General features: G+C 40.2%; 1 pseudogene; it reads left to right on the forward strand.

Annotated features, from left to right (window-relative positions):
* Nucleotides 1-2,100: 2,100 nt before the first annotated feature.
* Nucleotides 2,101-2,225, forward strand: LOC132651961 (small nucleolar RNA SNORA17; annotated as a pseudogene).
* Nucleotides 2,226-4,992: the final 2,767 nt, after the last annotated feature.

The raw sequence follows: 4,992 nt of genomic DNA on the forward strand, positions 1-4,992 counted from the left end.
TCAAGCTGTCCATAAGATGCATGTACTTAACCAAATGCAAAATGTACTCCACTAAAAAGATCAAAACAAAAGATACCGAAAGCAATTAATTTTTAAATAGCACCTAATAAGATTAAAGTTGAAGTGGTCAGCTGCCTGTAGAGAGTGGGATCCAGGAAATGAAAAGACTCCAATATTCTTCCAGCAAATTTCATATCTGGTTGTTTAAGTTAGCTCAAGGTGGGTTTCTGAGCGTGGCAGCTAAGACTATCCTGCCTGAAAGAGATGCTGTGCCAGGGGTAACATTTGAAAGGCTCTCCAAAGCTTTCTGTTGGACAGAAGAGTCTGTCCAAGCAGGAAGAAAGAAAATTCTCCCCAAAAAGCAACATTTAAGGCATCGTGTAACATAAAATATGTGGCTTTGGGTGCAAGAATATGTGAAAGCTCACATTATGCTTGGTAAGCCAATGTTGCATTTTTTTTTAATGAAAGTCCTAATGGGTCAGTTACAAATGATCTTCAGGGAATAACTGCTTTATCCATGAGTTAGCTAAAAACTTAAAAATAAATGACAATTTTTCTAATCTATAGAAAGGTAAAAAAGAATAATAGCTCAGTCCTGACTCTTCCCTTGTTATGGTCATAGAGTCAGGATTACATAGAATGTCATATGACTCCACACATATGAGAGTCAGTCCAATAACTAATTGTAACAATAGTAACTGTTTAATTTACATATTGTATCATAATATGTTACTAGTAAATGTCATAAAACAGAAAAGCCATGAAATGGTAATTAATTTTATTAAGTAAAAATGTAAAAACTAAGTATTAAAAATGTAAATAAAAAGTAATTTTTAGCTTCTGCAATAGGCATTATGCATACACACTGAGTGTCTCCTAAAGTGTTATTTTGTTTTGTTTAGGGGGGTTGTTTTTCTTCCTTTTATTGAAAATGGATTTTTTTTCTCATATATTATACCCTGATTCTGATTGCTCCTCCCTCTATGCATGCTAGTATTTCTCACATCTCCTGCCATCTGGATCCACCTCATTTCAGTCTCTATTAGAAAATAAACAGGCTTCTAAGGGAAAATAACAAAATAAAAGACAAAACAGAAACTAACACAGAAGAATAGGACAAAACAGAAGGAAAAGAGCCCAAGAAAAGACAAAAGAAACATATATAGACACAGAGACCCATTCATTTTCCCACTCAGGAATCTGATTAAAAACACTGAACTGAACTGGAGTAATAATGTATATGCAAGGAATCTTTATGGTAACATATATTTTAATTATATATAACATATGCAATTATATTTTAATTAAATTATGAGCATAATTTAATTATACTTAACATATGTAATTTAAAAAAATTTAAAGTTCTTTTAAAAAGCCCAGGGCAAGATGGTTTTAGCACAGAATTCTACCAGACTTTCAAAGAAGAGATAACAATTACCAATGCCCCTCAAATTATTTCACAAAATAGAAACAGAAGGAACATTGCCCAGTTTGGTTTCTGAAGTCAGAGTTACCCTGTTACCCAAATTACATAAAGACACAACAAAGAAAGAGAATTACAGACCAATTTTCCTTATGAACATAGATGCAAAAGTTCTCAGTAAAATACTTGCTAACCAAATCCTTGAGCACATCACAAAGATCATCCATCATGGTCATGTAGGCTTCATCCTAGAATTGCAGGGATGGCTCAACCTATGTAAATTGATAAATGCAATCCACCATAAAAACAAATTGAAAGACAAAAACTACATGATCATCTCATTAGATGGAGAAAGATCTTTGACAAAATCCAACACCCTTTCATGATAAATATTATAGAGACATCAGGGATACAAAGGGCATACCTAGGCAATTTAAAACGAGTCCATCAACGTAAACAGAGAGAAATTCAAAATCAATTCCACTAAAATAAGGAACAAGACAAGGTTGTCTGCTCTCTTCATTTCTATTCAATAGAGTAGCAATAAGACAACTGAAGGAGATCAGGGGATACAAATTGGAAAGGGAGAAGTCAGAGTGTCTTTATTTGCAAACTATATGATAGTACACAAACTGACACTAGAAGCCCCTACAGCTGATAAACACTTTCAGCAAAGTAGCAAGATATCAGGTGCGGCTTCTGTGTCCCATGTGCATCAGTAGGTGACAGAGAGGAGAGAGGCTATTCTATGCCCAGTGACCTGTCCTATGAACATCTGAAAGATTAATAACCTAACATTCCCTGAAAAAAAGTGAGTCTGAGATGAGCACCAGTCTGGAGCCAGGGAGTCTAGACAGCGAGATAGCCTAGGATGACCATCCTGCCAGGCAGGCCTGCACAGGTTCCTGGGTAGGAGTAAGCCAGAAACAGACAACCCTCACTAGGAGCCAACTGGGTGTGTGATTGGGCAAGTGAGGAGTGAGTCTGAGATGACCAACAGGCTGGCACCACATGGCCTGGGGAGAGGAGCCCTGCCCACGATGACCCTGCCTGGTGACATAATACAGGAGTGGAGCATAGCACTCCTGAGATGACTCCAGACACTCAGAAACCCTGGATGCCACTAATAGAGCAAGTAAGTGGCAAAGACATGGAAGAGAAAGAGAAAGAGAAGAGAGGCAGAACTGGAGACTCCAGGGCAGTGAGGAACAGCCTGATGTGAGTAGCCAGTGATGCCACCTGGGACCATGATGGGGATTTGGCTTGTGCTGCCATGAGGAACCATCTCTGTGTCTGTGGCCCTGCAGCTGCATAAGTCTGTTCCCACCAAAGGCCAGGTAGGAATCTCTGGTCTGGGCTGCTGCCTGGGATATCTGAGGGACATACAGACTGGCTTCAGCTCTCACCTGGGCACCAGAGGAGAGGCAGCCCTAAGAGCAGGAGAACAGGAAAGCTCACCCTGCCCCTAGCCAGTGGCAGTACTCAGGAGAGCAGGCCACACTTTGCAGGAGTGGCAGGTGAGATGACTCCCCAAGGTAATAGCATGGGAAAGATGGCCCTACCACCCTCATTTCCTGTGAGTTGGTGTGGAAGAGGGAGCGATAAGCTCCTCCCCATCACCCCTAACTACCTGTGGTAGATGGGAGAGCTGGCTCTGGGTCATGAGAGCAAAAGATCTGGCCCTGGTCCTCACCATCTGCAGCACTCAGGAGAGTGGGCCTTGCACCTTGTCTGGGCAGCACAGTAGAGCTGACCCTGGTGGCAAGAGCATGGGTGAGCAGGCACCCTGGCTCTGTCCCTCACCTGCTTCCTACTGACTAGAGATGTGGAGAAAATTTTATAATGTGCTCAGAAGAAGGTATATTCTTTTGTGTTTGGGTGAAATGTTTTGTAGGTATCTATTAGGTTCATTTGGTTCATAATATGTTAGTTCCATTAATTCTGTGTTTAGTTTTTGTCTGGATGACTGGCCCATTGTTGAGAATGTGGTATTGAAGCCTCCTATTATCAATGTGTGAGGGCTGGTGTGTGATTTAAGCTTTAACAATGTTTCTTTAACAAATGAGGGTGCCTTTGTGTCCGGAGAATATATGTTAAAAACTGAAAGATCATCATAGTGGACTTTTTGTTTCATGAGTATGAAGTATCGTTTCTCATCTCTTTTGACTAATTTTGGTTTGAAATCTGCTTTTTTAGAAGGCTACTCCAGCTTACTACTTGGGTCCATTTGTTTGGGAAAATCTTTTCCCAACTCTTTACTCTGAGTTTAATATCTGTCTTTGATGTTGAGGTATGTTTCTTGCATGCAGTAGGATAGATCTGTTTTTGCATCCATTTTGTTAGTCTGTGTCTTTTTATTGTGGAATGCTGAAGTACATTAAAAAATGGCTAATGTTTCATGTCTTCTCTGCTTCCAATGTTTATACTTTTTGTCCTTCTGAATGATGATTGCGGAACAGGAGCCTACCACAGAGGGCCTCTGAAAGAATCTACTCAGTAGGATATCAAAAAGCAGATGCTGAGACTCAGCCAAACTTTGGGCAGAGAGCAGGGAATTTTATGGAAGAAAGGGGAGATAGAAAGACCTGGATAGGGCAGGAGTTCCACAAGGAGACCAACAGAACCAAAAAAAAAAAAAAAAAAAAAAAATCAGTTTCCAAGTGACTTCCCTAGTAAGGAGAACAGGGGCTGTCTCTGACATAAACTCAGTGGCCAGTTAGCTCTTTGGTCTTCCCCTTCCCCTCAGGGGAGAGGTTAGCCTTGCCAGGCCACAGAGGAAGTGGATGCAGCCAGTCTTGAAGAGACCTGATAGGCTAGGCTCAGATAGTAGGGGAGGAGGACCTTCCTTATCAGTGGACTAGGGGAGGGGCATAGGAGGATAAAAAGGGGGAGAGTAAATGGGACTGCATAGAAACAGGGGAGGGTGCTACAGCAGGGATACAAAGTGAATAAATTGAAATAAACAAACAAACAAACAAACAAACAAATAAAACATTAAAAAGAAAAGTGTTCTAATTCTCTAGTTTGGGCCTTTAAGTTGGAATTCTTTTTCTATTGTCCCAGATTTCTTGAATGTTTTGTGTCAGGGAGTTTTCCTTAATATTTTTTGACTGCTGTATTTATTCCTATTATTGTACCTTCAATATCTGAGATTTTCTCTTCCATCTCTTGCATTCTGTTGGTGATGCTTGAATCTGTAGTTAGGTCCACTTACCTAGATTTTCCATTTCCAGAATTTCCTCAGTTTGAGGTTGTTATTTTCTTTTTCTTTTTCGAGACAGGGTTTTTCTGTGTTGCCTTGGCTATCCTGGACTCACTTTGTACAGCAGGCTGGCCTCAAACTCACAGAGATCCATGTGCCTCTGCCTTTCCAAGTGCTGGGATTAAAGGCCTGCGCCACCACACCTGGTTAGTTTGAATTTTCTTTATAGCTTCTTTTTCCATTTTCAGGTCTTGAACAGTTTTATTCATTCCCTTCAACTGTTGTTGTTTGTTTGTTTGTTTGTTTGTTTGTTTTGGTTTTGGTTTGGTTTGGTTTTTCTTGGCTTAATTTTCTTTAAGGGATT

Source organism: Meriones unguiculatus, chromosome 1 (genome assembly GCF_030254825.1).
Source record: "Meriones unguiculatus strain TT.TT164.6M chromosome 1, Bangor_MerUng_6.1, whole genome shotgun sequence".
Classification (NCBI taxonomy): domain Eukaryota; kingdom Metazoa; phylum Chordata; class Mammalia; order Rodentia; family Muridae; genus Meriones; species Meriones unguiculatus.